The sequence below is a fragment of the Pleurodeles waltl genome, chromosome 1_2 (assembly GCF_031143425.1).
Source record: "Pleurodeles waltl isolate 20211129_DDA chromosome 1_2, aPleWal1.hap1.20221129, whole genome shotgun sequence".
Classification (NCBI taxonomy): domain Eukaryota; kingdom Metazoa; phylum Chordata; class Amphibia; order Caudata; family Salamandridae; genus Pleurodeles; species Pleurodeles waltl.
The window spans coordinates 715,363,946-715,383,440 of record NC_090437.1 but is presented as its reverse complement, the minus strand read 5'-3'; the positions used below and the strand labels follow the sequence as shown (position 1 = coordinate 715,383,440).

The window sequence follows — 19,495 nt, the reverse complement described above, 5'->3', positions numbered from 1 at the left end:
GGTCCTGTCCAATGCTTCAGTTCTATTGGACCCAGGAGTGTCTAGTCCTCATGGATACCTGTGCCCTGAGCTGCTGGCCCTAAGCAGTACTCAGGCTGTTACATGAGTCACGGAGTGTCCCCTCGGTAATTAGATATGAGTTTCACTGGCATTCTACTGCCTTGGAGATGGTGAAAATGTGGGTTATTTGGAACTGGTCCAAGCAAAGAGCTCCCGCTCTTCAGGACTGGATGGATAGATTGCATGGCACAGACATATGCACCAGGTTGATCTACAGGTTGAAAGACCAATCACAACTTTTCTTACATTTAGGGTGGTTTCCTATGGTTTTCTGCGACTCCAACACTGATACCACCCAAACTATTCCATGCTGTACCTGAGGGAGTCTACCTTTTCGTTGTCCTCAGACCTTTTTGTTATATCTCTTAGTATACTGTACCTTACCTACTGGGTGGCTTTTCCTTTCTCGCGAGCCCTGACTTTATGTCCTTGTATCTTTAAACTTTTTATATTGCCGTCACTATCTATTGACATTGTTGGGACCAGGCTTCCCAATTAGGTTGCGTGACGGATCAGCTGGTGTGTGTACACAGTCTGCCTAGGTATGCTTCATTATTGTTACACTGTGTTTGTCCTATTTCTCTGCTCTTTACATGGACAACAGAAAAATGTATTTGATGATGCACTGGCTCCAATATTCTGCCCTATTAATACAAATGTTTCAACCACATCCTTATTTTAAATAGAAGCAAAAATAGGACTGTATCTAATGCAAAACTTCAGTACAGTCCATATTTTTTATTTCTCTGGCTGTCTTTAATGTGCTTATGCCGCATACGTTAGCACATGAAACCAGGAACTATTGACTTTGCCAGTGCTTATTCTACTTCTCTGCCAACCCTTGTTGGCTGCATAACTACTTTGCCCTCAACCTCTTGACCACGAATAAAAATAGTTTTGTATGTACCTCCAACTAGCTGCTCAAGTAATCAAAATGATGGCAGCGATGCTACCTTCCTTTTACTTCATAAACCAACAACTGCACACGTTTACTAGTGTCTAAAGCTAATGTAAAGGAATGTTTTGTAAGAAATATAAAGTCTGAAAATAATGCTTTAAATCCTCTCGTCCTTAATCGCTAGAGTTTCACATAGTTAGAGGAGATTTGTTTCAGCGTAGAAAGTTTTAAACAGAAACTGCTTTCACGTATGGATTAGGTGAAGGGGCAGAAATGATAGAGGCACAAGCACAATTACTGTTCAGAGGCAAATAATTGGTAAAGACTGCACCACACAAGAACTGCATAACATAACAATAATAAAAGCATATTTAATAGGTGAGCACTCTCACTAAAAGTAAGTACCAAAAAGTCTTTCATTAATGTACCAGACCTTTCCACTACAGACGCCATGATAAATACTTTTGTTTTTGGAATATTTTCAAATGTTCCATGAGAACCATCTTTTCGTGATTCGTGATTCTGGAAATGTGAATCTCTACCTTCCGGAAAGAAATTGCAAAAAAATTTATAACACTGAAAATCTGCTTAAACGATTGTGCATGTGCCTGAGGATCTGGCGTGTCGGGTACAAGAGTTCACAGGCAACAAGGCACTGCGTGAGAAAAATGCAAAAGTATAATTTTGCAAGAACAGGAGAAACAGGTATGGATCGAATGGCTCTTCTAAGGTGTTGCTCGTTTCAACGTCTTAATGATATGGTGTTAATCCTACTACCGAGTGTTTACTTTTATCTCATAGGAGTGATTCAAAGAAGCACAAAAGTTTCAATGTAAGAGCCGCCCAAAATCTTTTCAGCCAATCATTCTCAGCCGTGACTCTACCATTCAAGCTGCGCTATAACTGCGGAGTTTAGAAGTTAGCCGATGGAAGACAACCCTTGCAGCTCCAGGCAGTGAACATTCCAGTGAGCAGCATGAGGAACACTTTGTTGGATTTCATCACCTTCTTTCTGGAGACGGTGATTCTCTTTGGCAGGTCCAGACAGGGCACTAAGAAAGAAGAAAGAAGAAACAAACACTGGTGCAGACCACTAGGATGTGTCTTGCTTCAAAAGAGGTGACCTACAGGAGGTTTCGCGTATGCTCTTTGTCCACTTCGGAATCTACTTAGGGGATAACAGGGTCGCTCACTTGATGCCTGACATCCTTCCAGCTATTTCAAGGGATAAATCCCGGATTCAGACAGTTGTGACCAACAAAAGGCTGATCATGGGTGTCTTGGCTAAGGTTGCCAGTATCAGGGTGGACACGGTGGAGAACTTTTCCCATGGAGCCAGCATTGTCATCAATGACATGGTCCGCAAACTCACTGTCAAGCCACTGTCAAATGAAGAAATGGCCACGCGTGCTGAGAAGTTGGTGGGATCAATTGCATACAGCCTGCTGTGGAAGAATTGTGAACACTTTGTGACATACTGCAGATAGGACAAACTAATAAGCTAACAAACCCGTAAGGTAAAGCCTGAAAATGATTTGATCTACAAATAAAACAAAAAAAATCTAACTTTTACATTTCAAATGTTTACTTCTAGGCAAGAGTAAGTAAGATACGGGTCTACTTTGCAATATAACTGTAGAATTTGGACATGACAGCAATAATGTATTACATTTATAATGGGTGCTTCTGTCTCTCACATAACCTCATCATCATCTCACCAGAAGTTGTATTCCAAAAAAATAACTGTACCTGGGTGGTTATTATGCCCGACATGAAAACACTTCCCTGAAAACAAAAACAACACTCTTACACCCTACATGGTGTGGCGCTGTGGCTTGGTATTGCTGTGGGTAAGCCTGCCCAGGAATAATAAGCACTTGCAAATGCTACAATACAATATCTGTAGCAGGTGTATTTTCTCATAGTCTCCTTGCCTGAACTTTTTGAGTAAATATCCACCAAATCTTAGAAGTCAGCAGTCTGTGCAATTAAATGTCAGTGGGCTTAATGCAAAGACTGCGTGTTCTTCAATCCACCTCATGTTTCCTTAATCCACTACCAGACACCCATTCCTCATTATCTCACTCTTGGAGGTTCCTGCTTTCTTCTTTTGTGATGTTTTTTCTGCCCTTCTAGTTCTCGATCTTTCCCCTTTGTGTTTTTATCTCTCTTGTTCTTGGGACGTCTTATGAGGAAAAATAAAAGCTGGTACACTAAAATGAGTGCAGGTGGCCCCCACCGGCAACCACTGGCTTAAATTAAACACTGCACATTTTTCCACCTTTAATATTTTTTATAATGAAAATGAAAATTCGTCGACTGTGTGATCGAGTTACTTTGATATCACATTGGTTCTAGTTGTTCAAATTCTAATAAAGCAGTGCAACAAAATGCATTACTCCAAATGTGAAATATTCCTAAATACAATGACTAAACCATGATACTTTGTAGAATAACGTTTCAAATATGGTTTTTGTAGCCCCCTCAAAATAGGGTCTTTAAAAACTAGAAAACTTGTGCAATTTAAAACACTTCAGAATCCGTTGTTTTAAACAAATGCAGCCCGTTTTCTGAGTTTTGCCTTAAGGAACTGGGTAAACGAGTTACCAGGTACGTTTTTACAACATTTCTGGCTTATGCTTTTGTCAAAATTTTATATTTTAAGATCCATTATTACTACCCGGAGCAAGGTAAATGTATGCTTGAGTATTGTCTGACAATGCGCATGTTTGCACATGTACATGTGTGTGAGTGAGGAGCCAGGATCAAAGAACTGGGACGAGCACTTCATCACAATGTATTTTCACAAACAAGAAGTGATGAGTTCTTAAAGCAGTTTTGGTTAGTACATTGTTGGAATGGGTTATTTGAATGCTCCAAAATATTTCCCAGAATCGTCAAAAAGGTGGTAAAACATCACTGGTAGGATGTTTCACCAATAGTTGCATCAATTGCCCATCACAGCACCATGACTTTATTGCTATGTCAACAGATTATATGATCGTAAAATGAATTAGCTATCAAATGACCCCCTAAAGGGAAATGTATTATTCCCCATATAAACATGAAATGTCCTTCCCGTTTTACCTCCATGAATCATATGGTACCCATGTGAACCTTGAATGAACTAGAAATTGAAATCTATTCCATCCTTAAATTCCAGCATTGTGAGCCAAAGTGTCTTTATAAACTATTATTGGTCATTTTATTACTTATAAAATTGTATCTTGTGAGAAATTGGATTGTAAGCCCCACTCAGGCAACAACCACAGTCCTTGTCAGAGAGAATCACAAAAGTCACTAATTTAACCTGTGATCTCCTAGCTTGGCACAAAGCAGTCAACTTTAACTTAGGGGCAAAGTGTAAAGTATTTATGCAGTACATAAACAGTAATAAAATAGAAACACAGCACAAGAAAAATCCCAAACAAATTTAGAAAAATAGTGTAAATATTAATATATAAAATGATACAAGAATGACACAAATCTAATAAGTAGAACCACAAGTATTCCCTTTCAAAGTTTTAGGTAGCTATAGAGCCTAAAAGCACAAAGTACCACTTGCTTTCATCTGCTCGTGCTAGACCCCTGGAAAGTCACAAGTTCAGGCCAACAGCAATGGAGTGCGGGCTGGATAAAAGAACCAGGTGAAAAATTATCTTCTCAAAGTCTGATATGAAGAGTTCCATTCATAGTGAAGGAGGCCATCAGGAGCAGGGAGAGCATCGCGGATCAGTTATTGCTGTAGCATGAAGAGCAGGTCAGGTGTTGAGGACAGTTGCAGCTGTAAAATGAAGATCCGGTCGTGCATCGCGGACAGTTGTTGCTGGAGCTTTGTGATTGAAGCCACCACAGGCTGTCGTTACTGGCTGCCACTGTAGGGTGAAGAGTTGCGTTCACTAGAGCTTTGGGTTGGTGGTCATCACAGTCAGCAGAATCATGATTTGACCGGGATACTTTGTGGTCAAGAAGAGCCCAACACTTCAGTAGTTCATCTTCTCTAAAAGTAGGAGCTCAACTGATGCCAGCCAAGAGCCCAAGACCTGGAGAGGCATCTCTTGGGGATCAGGAACTCACTCCAGCAGAGACCAACAAGGCTTTGGCAGGTCGAGTTACAGATGCCAGGCAGGTCCAGTGCAGCAGGTCACCTGGGCAGTTGAAGGGAGGGCTCTGGAACTTGTTGTGTCCCTGTAGCTCAGAACAGAGACCCTTGGAGTCATTCAAGTTAGCCCAGGATGAAGGAAACAGGTCCAATCCTCTTTCTTAAAGAGCACAGCAACCCTAAAGCACCAGGCCAGTCCTCTGGGGAGCAAAACAGCCCTTCTGTAATGTGCACAGACCCAGAAGTGTTCTGAACTGAAGTGGTCTTCTGAAGGTCCAATATTTATATTTGGTGCCAGCCTTTGAAGTAGGGGGACATTCTGGGCTACCCGCACATCTGCTTCTGGAATGTTTCTCCTTCCCGTACACAAGCCTCCAAGAAGTCTGGGGTGTCAAAAGGCTGGTGTCAGGTTCATTTGTGTGCGTTGGAGGCAATCCCTTTGAAGTGTATGTGAGGCAGGATACAATTCTGCCCTCAGACATCGAGGCAGAATGGCCGATCCCCTTTGTCTCACTATCTGGCAGGAGTAGGAGTAGGAGTAGACAAACCCCAACACAAGCACCCTTCACAGTCGTGTGATCCAAGACAGTGGCAGCAGGCACCAAATATTTAGGGCAAGAAAATTTGAACTTTCTAAAAAATGGCATTTTCATAATTGTTACTTAAAAATCTGACTTTACTATCAAAGAGGGTTTAAAATTATAATTCATTTGAGTCCAAACATGATTCTTCTACCCACTCCTAATCAAATGTTAGCATTAATTAAAAGTAATAAGGTAACCCAATTTTATCCCATGGGAGAGCTAGACCTTACAGTAGAAAAAAATGAATTTAGGAGCTTTTCATTACTAGGACAAGTAAAAAGTAATCCCACACATCCTACTCTTTTAAATACAATTCACTCTGCCTTGCAGGTCTTTAGGGTTCATTTTCATTTCAGGTTTATTTTGCCTGGTTGAATTGGCAGCTTAAAACTGGACCACAGGCTGCAATGGCAGGCCTTAGACATGTATACTTTAAAGTGCTGCTTTAGTGGGTGGCACAATGAGTGCTGCAGCATTTAATTTACAGGCCCTGGGTACATGCAGTACCACTTTATTAGGTACTCACACGTAAATTAAATGTGCCAGTTGGGTGTAGGCCTATTTTACCACGTTTAAGGGAGTGAGCACAAGACCTTCATCACTGGTAGCAGTGGTAAAATGCGGAGTCATAATGCCTGCAGAAAGTCCAAGTGCAACATATATGTGTCATGAATTTTGCACCACAAAAGTCACAAGTTTTGGTGTACACACATCATTAAATGTACTCCAATTCACTCATCAGATTATCTAAATGGAGTTTTTCCAATGGAATGTGTGTAATTTCCAATTTGTGCATAAAGCCCTGTTTGCGCAAGGAGAGGAATTATGAACTGTGCAGAGGTTACCAAGCCAGGTGTTTACTGGGTGTGATAAAATTCATATCACAGTAGGTTTCCCCGGATATGCACTGGCAGATCAACCTACTCATATTTACAGAGGGGAAATGCACAGCAAACACTAGGGCATGCAGAGTTTAATAGAAAGCACATCCTTCAGCATGTAATGGCCAATTTAGGACTGCACTTGTAATATGCAATAGTTATGTCACTGGATGATTACTGAACTGTAGCGTATCAAATTTTATTGCGTACAGTAAATATCACATCTCCCACTGAGGCACTTGTAATCAGGGCCTAAAATTCACAATAAGTTTCAAAATATGAACTACAACATTGTCCCGCTGAGCCATAAACTTACTAATATCTGAGTCAAAGTATTGCCCTTCCAGGACAGTTTTAGAATTAGTATTGGGCTCCTTAGGAGCCATGCAAAATTGCTCCACTTGAGTAGCGTAGGTACCCTACAAGGAACATTAGACAGAACAGAGACCATAGAGTCAACAGAGATGGGTTTCACTTCCCTCCTATTAGCAGCAAACACTCATGATAACATTCCAGATAGTTGGGTAACAATGAGCGCACAACAGCACACACAACAGGCTCTGGCAAAAACAATAGGTATGGCTTCAATATGCCAAAACATGTAAACATAGCCAAGTACAGTTGATGTTTATCACATGAAAGCCTGCCTTATTGCCATTCCCCGTGATAGGCAAAGTAGAAAATAATAGATTACTTTATTTATATGTATTTATAAGAAATAAAGAACTGAAGGTGACAAACAGCATGATGTGTGAGTATACTTTTCAAACATAAAATAGCCTTTAATGCGTTCCAGTAGAGGCAGAATGCTACAGCAAGCAGCCAATAAAATGAAGTGAGGGAGTTATACTCCCCAGGTTGGAACAAAATCCCACTCCCTATATGTTATATTTGAAAATATTGGTAACAATAAGTAACCAGACAATTGTGCTGTCCAGCCAGATCTATAAATAAACAAATTCTTGACAGTGCACACTCAAGGAGATACACTTGGGTGTGCAGAGCTGTGAAAATGTGTGACATGATCAGAAGTCACAGGTCACACAACAATTTCAGTAGATTATAGACAATATTCAGTAGAACACATTAGAACACATTAGACAAAACACAGTGCACACATACAGCACAGCTCAGATATTCAGTATAGTTTGCTATCACAATACTTTCAACAGCACCAACCAAAACAGTAAACATTCAATACTGCTATTCGAGTTACCTCAAACACATACCTCTAGCTAGGCAATTCTTATTCCTGTTACTCTGATGGCTTGGCCCTGATTTGATAAGGACTTCTATTATCACATACCACATCACACACCCCACCACACCACCCTATTCCAAACATAGGGCCTCATTTACCAGGCCTTTGCACCACTGTTGCATCATTTTTTTTTGACGCAGCAATGGCACAAGCAGTGCTCTACACTGCTCCACATTTCCAAACTGATGCATTGGCCGAATGCATCAGTTTGTGAAGCCTTTTGTCACATTATACCTGTGCCAGGCATAATGTATGCAAGGTAGACTTTCCCACGGGAAAAGCCATGCAGCTTAAATGATTTATGAAGGACTCCACTAGACCCGAGCATGATGGTACCCAAACTCGGAAGTCCTATGTGGTCATACCAATGGTAATACAGCACCAGCCCAACTTCTCTTAAGATAAGTGACATCCTTGTTGTAAAATTATTATAGATACTATGAATTACCAAAACGTATGAAAGTGCTCTCTTAGGCCATGAAACTGCTGGAAGTTCTAAGACAGGACCTTAAAAATTGATTTAACACCCCCATATAGCCATCATACTGCCTGATGGTAGCTTAAGTTGGAAATGATAAGAAATAAAGTTGAAACCTTTGGTTTTTAGAGGAAATTGGTGCTGCTACAGCGTCTTTTCTGAGTTTTGTAATATATTGTAATTAGTAGCATTCATATAGTGCTTCATATCCCTAACGAGGCATATTAGCAAACAAGGAGAACCCTACCGTTGGAGAAATGTTTGGTTGGAAGAGCGTTGATGTGTAGTGTGGAAGATGTGGAAAGTGCCTTGGCGCCATGAGTGATGGATTACAGTGGTGCTATTATGGTTGCCTGGTTCACTGCACCAAACTGTGAAATGGAATGAAGAAAAGCACGAAATGGAACACATACGTTCTGTGCTAATTCGTTGTAGTGCCTGTTTGAAAGATTGTAGGTTATGACAATGGTCGAGATATTGAGTTATTTGGTGTCTTGTGTGATGGGTAATGGAATGCTATGCCTGTGCCACTGTGATAAAGTACCCATAGTATGAGTTGATTGGAATCCAGTAGAATGACGGATTACACGTATTTGTCTGACATCCTAAAGACGTCACAGGTTTGTGGTTATTGATTGGGTTTGAGCACTAGAAGTGGAACCCATAAGAATGCACTGGGCAATGGCAGCCAGGGTGGGTACTCTGAGAAGTGCGTACAGGAGTGTCAGGCCATAGCAATGTGACGAAAAACAGTGAGCAGTGGTAAATGCTTTAAAGAGTTGACCTGGGGTGAACAAGGCGCAACCCACACAAATGGACAGGTTACAGATAGTCTGGGTAAAAATACTGTAGATAGCACAACAAGGAGAGATACGTGAGCAAATAACCAGCATGCACTGGATTTAGGAAGTAATGAGAGATGACCAAAGATATCTACAAAAGAGAGTCAGAAAACAACACACAGGAATGTACTGACTGTAGGTATCCAGAATAAAAAGTATCTGTCAGACAGACCCAGGAGCAAGAAGAAGCGAAATCTATCACTTGTATTAGCTACAGGCATCCAGTAGAGAAATCGTGTTGTTGTTTGCAAGAAATACTGCTCCCACTCGTCACATTTAGTGGATGATGCATGTAGTTTAAGACTGGATCTGCAGTTACTGCGTACATCGCATTAAACTAAGTGTGAGGGAGAACCTGCAGTGGTTTCCACCTCCTCTGTACTATGCTTGCCTGACAGAAGCACTACTGAGGTAGCTCAGTAGGATTGACTGAGGGAGAACATACCTCACAAGGGCTTCTTCTATGCCCTGGACTTTAATTCTTTAATTGGGCTTTTGGGAACAGATAAAAACAGTGAAGACTGTAAGACAAGTTTGAGGCCTTTGTCACAGTATAGCTCTGTTAGTGGTTGGGACTACTTGAAACACAACGACAAAAATACAAAAACATGGTTGTAAATATCGAACTGATTTGTTCTAGTGGGTAACGGTTCTGAAAATGTGTGTAAACCCTAATAAAACTACCATCTTGACCTAAGCAATCTCCATAGGGCACAATTGCTTGAGCGATCAGATCTTACGCACCTGAAACCCATCACTTCGTGAGTGAAACGTCCAACAGAGGCAACGATTCGCATCTTCCAAGTTTTGCGGCTGGAATGAATATAGAAACAAGGACCCATACTTAAGAAAAAGTAGCGCACAAGCTATGATGTGCCACTTTTCTTGCGCCCCCTTTTCCGGCACCTAACAACACCATGGTTGTGCCATATTTATAATGCAACTCACCATGGTGGTTTTTAGCTGAATAGCCTCAACATTTTGGGCGCTATTGTGGCGCTTTGCTACACTAGCATCAAACATTTTGACAATAGTGCAGCAAAGTGCAAGGAGGCCTATAGGTTACCATGGGAGCATCATTTTAACGCCTGCTTGAAGCAGGCATTAAAAATTACGCCAAAAATGGTGCAGTGAAATCTTCTAAATTTCACTGTGCCATTTTTGCAGGCCTCCTAGCACAGGAAAGACAGGAAAAAACCCCTAGCATACACTATGCCTGGCTCAGGCATAATTTGGAGCAAATGGCTGCAAAGTGGCGCAATACATGTATGGCGCCACTTTGTAAATATGGCGTGGCAGAAAAGCCAATTTAGCGCCACCTTAGCGTAAAACAAATTACTCTATGGCGGGCTAAGGTGGCACTAGGGGCTCTTAAATATGCCCCAAAATGCCAAGGAATGCTGCAGGACTCTACTAAAATAAGGAGGGTTAAGTCCTAAAGAGTTTCAAAATGTAGTTTTCATTTTCTAAAGGCATATTCTCAATAATATGCAATATATAAACACTGTCCAAAGATATTCGATGATCTTTTATAGTCATACTTGAGGATGTCGGACAGACCCAGAGATCCAACGGCAACCATGGTTATGGGAGAAATGACTATCATTACATCTGTAGTCCCTAGCCATGAAGTCACATACTGTTGAATAACTAGTGAATTCAGTTCCGTGGGGGACAGGGTGTACTAAGGTATCCAGAATGTATGCTACCCAATTGGACAGTTCTTGTTCAAGGGATTTAGAATTTGTAAAATAGCCTCATCGGACTGAAGCCCTTAAGAACGAGTAAAGAGATGTTTATTTAACAAACCCGAAAACACTGGCCGAATGCTATCGCGCAAGGTCAAGCCTAAAAATAAAACAGAGAACAGAGCCCCCTAGCTGCCATCGGGTTTAACAAACACCATTCATTTAATGTGAATGTTTCTAACCTACTTGATTGGGTGAAATGAGCACAGACAGACCACTGACCCCAGATTGTGTGTGCAAGAGGCTGCTTTATTGAAACAGGTGTGCATCACAGTTCAGCCCTTGGCATACTGCCTTATAAAACTATATACCTCACTATACAGTCAACATCTGCCTACCACCCCCACCCCTAAAATATCACCCTTCTCTTTAACCTTGTAAAGTACCCCATGAACTACTAACTTCTGTTATTCATAATACTTGAACTTCCCCGGCTTAACTTTAAACTTGTGCACATTCCTAAATGCCAACGTCCTGTGGAAATAATCTTACTACCTGCTCTCTTTCTGTTTAGAATTTGTTGAACTCCTCTCTTAGGGCCTGCTTCCCCTCTGTGAACTCCACTGACCTTCTGTTAAAGCCCCTCCAACCTTCTGGGCATCCGCCAATTCTGAACCTGTTCCAAGTGACAACCCGTTACAAAATCCACTTCCCTACGCATCTCTCCCTACAACACTACCTTACCGCAATCACACCTCATCACATACCATTTGACCCTTGGGGATGGGAGGGTGGAATAAAAATGTCATCCCTCAGCTACCTAACAGGGCTGCCACTGTGTGTTCTCACACAAAATGGTGGCTAGCCCTCACAACATGGCTGTCTATAAAACTCTTGGGCTACATCATTTAACAGAAGTAGCCTAAATGTAGCCCAGTCATCTAGAGCATGCTACCTCCTCCCAATACCCCTGAGGGACAGACCGCCTGCCAGAAGCTGTCCTCCAAACCCCTATTGGGTGAAATGAGCCTAGGTAGAAACTCTATCCATACCAGAACGCAACCTGACCACCAATGTCTTAACTCCAGCAAGTCCTATTTCATCAGTGCTAAACCTTTTTCTTGTACTAGGTCACTTTCTCCCAAATGAATAATCAATAGATTGGAGCACAAGGCACCCTTTTTCTTAACTTATTCTTAACTTATTCAAAAGCGGCAGCAATTCCTTCCACTTTTTGTCCCTTTTCCCATGCCATGTGACCATACTGAATGCTTAACTCAACCCCAAACTAACTACGTTTGAAGTCCTGGCTTCTTTCTCCGCCCATCTGATAAACAAATATCCCACCATCCACATGCTTAATTTTTACCGATAAAGAACCCGGCACTGAACCTACAAAAGAAACAAATGTTAGCTCCAAGTAGTGCCTCTGAAATTTTACCTTCCCTAAGATCTAAAGCACATATCACTCAAAGCACTTAGAAGACCACCTTCCCAGCTGCTGTATTCCCTCTTGAGACCACCCACGCCTCCCTGCCTCCGTAGCTGCTCCTATTCTAAAAAAAATGGATCCAGAATTCCTGTGCTGCCATTCCCAGGCATGTTACAGCTTTCCTTAAGATACTTAACAGCTGAAAGGCTGATTCTCTCTTGAAGTTCATATGTGAAAAGACTAAACCAACATTCCCAGACCTCAGCCTTCCCAATCTCAACCCCTATTGAAGGGGCCTCTGTCTGCTTGCCCTGACAGTAATACATACATTCCCAACGCCCTCTGATCTGCCTTGGAAGACTTCACTAATATTGACACCCCCTGTGACTGGATGAAGAGGTCTTCCCACAGCAACCCCTTTCTGTGATTGGATCCCATCATTTCCGACACTCTACATGCTCCAAAAAACATCCACACATCAATGTTGCATAAATTCAATTCTCTTGCTCTGAAAAACAAATTTCTGGTAATTTTGCCAGCTCCTTCCTCAACAAATCCAAAGTCAGGGGTCTCCTTGACAGACTAACATGGCCTTGCTTCCTTATCCAGCCTTCCAATCAGCATGCATCCAGCGCTCCTGCCGATGACGCGTAGCCCCACAATAGTTTGCCCATGAAAGCCATGCCTGCTAATTTACCTGCACTAATCAGTTTTGACTGCCTTTTCGCTATGAGACCTAAAATAAATTGAACCACACCTTCCACTTCATCCCTACCTACATCTCTCCTGACCGCCTGACCCAATAAATTAAATCCAAGCCTGTTCATAAGCCTTCCTTGTGGACCGTGCCAATGACCCTACCACCAGCATCCTTTCTTGCCTACATTCCAAAAATGTTGTGGCATGTGGGTCCACTGCCTGTCTGCTTCCGTGGCAAGCCCATGGAACCTCTACCACTGTGAACGAGACAAAGCACCCACAATGCCATTGTCCACACCAGGCACATGTTTTGCTTTGAACATGATATCGTATTGCAGGCACACTAAGACAAGCACTTTCAGTAATTTCAGAACCTGCAGGTCCCTAGCTGATTGCCTATTAACAACCCGTACTACTGTCAAATTGTCAACATGAAAAAGTACTCTCTTGTGCTGCAGGTAGGAACTCCACAAATATACTGCCATCACTAGTGGGAATAGCTCCAAAAAGGCAATACTTCGTCCTCCCCTTCCCACCCTGGTGGACACTCCGCACACCATTTTCCTTGCGAATGAATGCCTAAACCAATTCCAGCAGAGGCATCCAAAAGTATCTGTGCCTCCCACTCCATTTCCAATGGCATATACATGGGAACGCCATTAAATGTATCTAGAAATACCTGCCACATATGCAAATCCTCCCTGACACCCGACGATAATCTTAGGTGATTATGAGGCAATGATAGCCCTGACAATTTTTGTCCCAGGTGCCTGCAGAAGGTTCTTCCAGCTCTAACTACTCTGCACGTGAAATTCATGTTGCCCGATAACGCTTGCACCTCCCTCACCGTGACCTTCTGTCTAGCCAGAATTTTGTCCAACAACCACTGCATCGCTACTTTCTTCTCAAGTGGCAGACGGGCTTTGATCACTGAATCAAACTCAATAGCCAAAAAGGAAATAGATGTGGTGGGACCCACTGTCTTCTCCAGTGCCAAAGACATTCCTACATCCTTCATGAGCTCCTGAAAGCTATTCAGCAGTTTCTGGCAGCCCATGGAACGAGAAGTTGTGACAAAAAAAAATAATCTAAGTAATGTGTTACTTCTTTGTGACCAGTATTGTTGTAAACAGCCATTCCAAAAAAGAGCTGAAGCGCTCAAAAAGTGCACATGATATCGCACACTCATAGGTAAAGCATTGTCAACGTACCACAGACCTTCAAAGGTCGTGAGGAAAGTCGTCCGCGTAAACTGGGAGCAACCCATAGGCTGACTTGATATCACAGTTTGCCGTAAGTGCGCCTCATCCCACTTGCTCCACTAATGCCACAGCCATGTCCACTGAGGAGTGTGATACAGATGGCACCTCACCTGGGATGAAATCATTTACTGACTTCCCTTCTGGCCAGGAAAGGTGTTGTATTAACCTATACTGTCCTTGTTCCTTTTTGGGCACCACCCCAATGGTTGAAATAATCAGATTGTCCATCAGCCAATATTTAAAAGGACCTGCCATCCTGCCTTCAGGGGCTTCTTTGGCTAGCTTTGCCCTCACTACATGTGCATGTGTCTTTGCATATTTCAGGTTCTCAGCCCAGCCACTCTGTCTTGGCACTTCGTAGCCCAACTTAAATCCCTGTGTAAAACCTGGGCAAACTGAGCAGCTTCTCCCTTTTTAGGGTATACCCGCAACCAGTGAAGTAGCCTATTTACATTAACCGGAGTAAGAGCCCTTCCCTCCAAACCCCAGATCTCTTCTCCCCCCTCGAAAGTTCCCTTGACCTCCCTGTTGCCACCCTTGTATAGCTGCTGGCTGTTGTCTTCCACTATTGTACTGCCATGACTGTCCCCCTTGGGCTTCTCTCTGGTTACTGTAGCAGTGTACAAATGCGTGCCTGGCCCCATATTTTGAACACTCACGGCAAAACTTACAGTACTCCCTTATGCAGAGTTCTTTATTAAAATCCCAGCACACCTCCAAGACACCTCCTTGGTTTTTGGTTCCTACCACACCCCTCCCCATGTGGGGTGTTGTTGAAAGGGCTTGTGCTGTATTGGCAGCCCACTGGCAGTAAAAAACGTCTTACAAAACTTTGCTGGGCCCATTGTCTGCTGCCACAAATCTGTATCCATTTCCCCCATTTTGCTTTCAGGTCAGCTGTCATTCATGCCCTAAAATTCTCGTCATACTGAGCCCATGCATTCCCACCGAATGAGAGCTGAGCATTTCCAATGACCTCTAAGTACTTGAACAGAGCTACGCTCCTCTTAGGATATTTTTCACAACATACGCTTGTGTATATCAGGAAGGCCGGTTTTCTATGATTACTTGCACCTGTGGGTGCTTTGCCAGTTCATATTCCTCCTCCCTTGAGCATTATTTTGCCCTCAATTCCCTATGTAACAGTTTCAATATCTCCACATACTCCCCGTTCCAAATCTCCTCCTCAGATTTTGTGACCCCCATTTTTTAACTCTCAACTTCTTGCTTTCCTTACCTTCTGCGCCCTTATCATGAACGTCCTTTCCTACTTCATCTCTCCCATGTCCCTCTACTATGTCTACATCCCCTTCTTTCACATCCACCTGGGCTTTGGAGTCCTTTACCAGTAAAGTCTTGCTTTGGCCTCCGTTTTCTGGCCCCACACCTGTATCCTTGACATATGTACCTTTCCTGAGCCGCATCTCATCCAAACTCCCCCTCATCCAACATCAATCCCTTTTTGCTCCCAATTCCATCCCCACTTCTGTTTACCTGGTGTCAAGGTTAGTACCCGCACCAAAGCCTGCTGCCTTGCCAGTGTCTGTGATACTGTCCTCTCCTTGGTCCCTTACCATTGACTTGTTTTGCCCTGCAAGATACTACTACAAACAACATTAGTTGCACCACCCCTCTCACACCTCCCCATGAACTTCCTCCTTCTCACTCCCCACATCCAGTATTTTCCCTTCCTCTTGGCTATCGTCATGATATTCCAAATCCATGTCTTCAACCCAGCTCCCTTGGGCCTCCGCCCTTCCACCAGATCCAATTTTGAGCATCTCCCTGCCCCTTTTCCTTTCTATCAACCTGGTACCACTTGTACCGGCCACACCATGTGACACCCCCACATCCACCTGGGGGTGAAACTCCATCTCTCTTGATAGGCCTTACCAAAATTGCTCAGACTGCTGTGCCTTATTCTTATCTCCTCACTCACTGTGCCGGCGGAAGGTGCTCATTCGCGCTCGGCCACTTCTGCGTGCGAGGCCGTTGCCAACCTACAGGGGGTGCTTGCCTCCAGATCCCAGGATGCTGCCCAGCTGGCTGCTCCGCGCCAAGCGGACTCTTCACCTCAGGGTTGTTGAGCCGACCAATGCTCTCCTGACTCTGCCACACCTCCCATACGGATCACCTGTACAAAAATTGTGAGACCGAAGTGCAGCCCTCTGCCTCCACTACCTGGCTAAAGGACCGCCCACCCCGTCCCACCCTTCCTTGCCCCAAAGTCTTACCCTTCCTGCTCTTAGTGTATACATACGTAGGGAGCCACCTGCCGCTTGCCATCTCACTCGCCCCCTTCCTCCTCATCATCACTCCATAGAAGCGCGCTCACTAGTGGCATCATGGACGTGCCCGGTCTTCTCTCCTCCCACTCTTGCCCCCCCCACAGAAAACTCACTCCTATTTCATGCCTCTGCTCTTCATCACTGTCTCCTGTTTGAAACCCACCCATACCCCTCCACACAAACCCGAAATGACCCTTCCTCTTGAGAGTCACCACCCTCTGGCCCCCCATACTATCTGGGCTCTGCTCCCCCAGCACTATAACCTCCTCAGGCTTCCCCAAATCTTGCCCCTCTCCCTGCTCTGATCTACTCTTCTGGCCTGACAATAATTCAGCAGGACTAACCTGCTGGGATCCACATATTAGGCCCCAGTCTTGCCTTTCTTTTTTCTGACCCAGCTTGTGACTGGGCAGGATCACTTATTACTGGATCGCTTTCCACTGCCTCCACAAGGTCCTGCTGTGGTGCTTCAAATTCCTCCCTGATCCTCCCTGATCCTCCCTTCACTTGCCTCAATCCCCTCCTGAGTACTCGCTCTGACTTTCTTTGAGCCCCTACTCTCTCTCTCTCCTCCCCCGGGCCTGCCCCCACCCTCATGCTGCTTATACCCTGTGGCCTCCTCCTCTCCCCTCCCCACCCCTTGTCGTGCCTTGGTCGATCTGCGTACGCATGAGCGGCCTCTGGCACACACATGTACCTTCTGATTTTCTTTTCGATTGAGGGGAGACAAGCAAGTGATCACCGCTGCCGTCACACCGGTTGACTCACGCCTCACTGGGTGAGGTTACACACCACTGCCCATACACAAATTGAGGTTGCCAGTCTCCGCCAGCAGCCTTATGGCCTCCTTGACCTTGTCTTCAGCCGACGACATCACTGATAATTATACACTCCGCACTCTACAAATCTCGAACTTGGCTACCGCTCTGTATCTGAGCTCCTGATCCTATCCCCTTGATACACTTTTTACCTCACTGATCCTAGAACTTTCCTACCTAGTGAATACAATTTTTTATCCCTCCGTTACCTAACATGGCTGCCACCATGTGATCTCACAGAAAAGGGTGGCTCGCCTTCACAACATGGCTGTCTATAAATCCCTTGGAACGGATGTAGCCCAAATGTAGCCCAGTCGTCTAGACTGTGCTACCTCCTCTCAATATCCCCGGGGGACAGACCGCCTGCCACCGGCTCTCCCCCAGAGCCCTAATCTCCAAAGCTGATAAGGTTCTGTCAGGGTATGTCATGCGGAAAGAAGATGAACAGGATGACACAGCCGAGGTTGTAATATGTCGACTGACACACTGGAACTGTTCTGAGAAGGGCAACAAAAGGGAGGGGACACGTGGATTAAGAGAACAATGTTTAGTGCAGTGCAGAATAAAAAGGCAGTGACAACGATAATACTAGAAAAGAAGCAAGCATTTTGCAATGCAATGGGTCTCGAGTTAGAGCTATTGGGGTTGTAAATTCCAAACTGGACTTTTCTTGCCACATAAATTGAAAATGAAAAGCAAAACAGTTGACATAAGTGAGCCAATTCAAAGCACCACAGCCGCCATAAGCGCAAAGGAGAGACACAAAAGGAAAAAGAAGTTTGCTCGCAGTCATACGTATTGGCAAACGTGCAATTATCCATGTAACAGGGTCTGTGTTCAGGGCGGTAACAAAACTAGCCAAGGAGAGACAAATGTAAAGCATTTACCAATGATAACAAAGGATTTTTGAAAGGCATGCCCACGAACGAGTGAAAGTTATGGGCATGCATTGGGGGTGGATAAAAGTCCTCAATACTTACAACAGGTCAAAGCGCTTGCATGCTCCACCAAAAAATTACTAATTGGATGAAGTTAGTGTTGTCACAGGGTGCTCTGCAGCCTTCTCTCACTTGATCTAGTGGTTTCGTCTGGTGCCAGAGGAGAACAAGGCATAGTGGTTAGCAGGAGTTTAAGATCTTTGCAACCCTGTTAGAAGTAACTATGGATGATGACAATGCCTGTCAGAAAGTAGAGGGAATTCCTTGTTACCATTATAAGGCCCACTTTCGAGCCTTCAGGGATTCACGCAGGACTCTAAATGTGTTTTTGATGCATCAATGTTTCCATTACTGTTGTTAAGTACCATAAAAGGCAAGCCTGTATTATAAAGAACTATTTTTGGGTAAGTATTTACAAGATGTTTCCCCATCAAGGCTGTCATAAGGAGATGAAGGCCAAGGATAGTGAAGAGCCAGTGTGCTATGATGTTAGTTGGAAACAAAGATGGGAAATGGCTTCTTGTTGATGTTTACTCATGTGCAGTTGTAATTTGTAAAAGAATAAGTGCTGGTGCCGAAAGTTTTGCTCCAAAGACCACAGCTGGTGCTACCAAAAGTCAGGGTGCCAAATACCAAGGCTGCATAGTCTTGATTCCACTTCATGCCTCTTTAATCCAACACCAGGCACTCCCTGCCTTTTTATCTCTCTAGTACAGTAAGATGGGATAGCCATTGAAGGACTAGAAACATTCATCCCCCGCAGTGTGACCCCTAACACTGTCATTGAGAGCTCTCAGGTGTGGTAAAATCAGTGCCCCATGGGTGCCAGGGCTGCATCCTTCTATTTTCCTGTCCATTTTTATTATGCTAATAGTGAATGACATTCTATTATTCACTCTTTGTGTAATAAAATGTGTAAGAAGAGGAGCTTCAACGGGACCTTCACTGGCAGCTGAAGTATGAGAAAGGGAATACTTTTAAATGTATGTTGTGTGCATGGTGCAAGTGTGAGAGTGAGAGAGCAAGCATGTTTGTGTGCGAGCTCATGTGTCTCTGTGGGAGCATGTGTGTATGTGAGTGAAAGTGAGTGAGAGTGAGTACTACATAGTGATAATAATAAGTGAGAATAAGTGTCAATGAGTGAGAATTAATGAGAGTAATAAGAATGAGTGAGTGAAAGTAAGAGTGACTTCAATTGAGAGTGAGGGAGAATGAATAAGACTGAATGACAATGAGTAACTGAGAGTGACTGTTTCAGAGTGAG

At 43.7% G+C, this 19,495-nt stretch overlaps 1 protein-coding gene and 1 pseudogene across 1 annotated transcript in view; both read left to right on the top strand.

Moving 5' to 3' along the window:
- The window catches only part of LOC138303682 (lecithin retinol acyltransferase-like), a 299,328-nt gene that overhangs the window by 16,464 nt on the left and 263,369 nt on the right, over positions 1-19,495 (top strand). The window lies entirely within an intron of this gene.
- Positions 1,899-2,469, top strand: LOC138295822 (lecithin retinol acyltransferase-like; annotated as a pseudogene).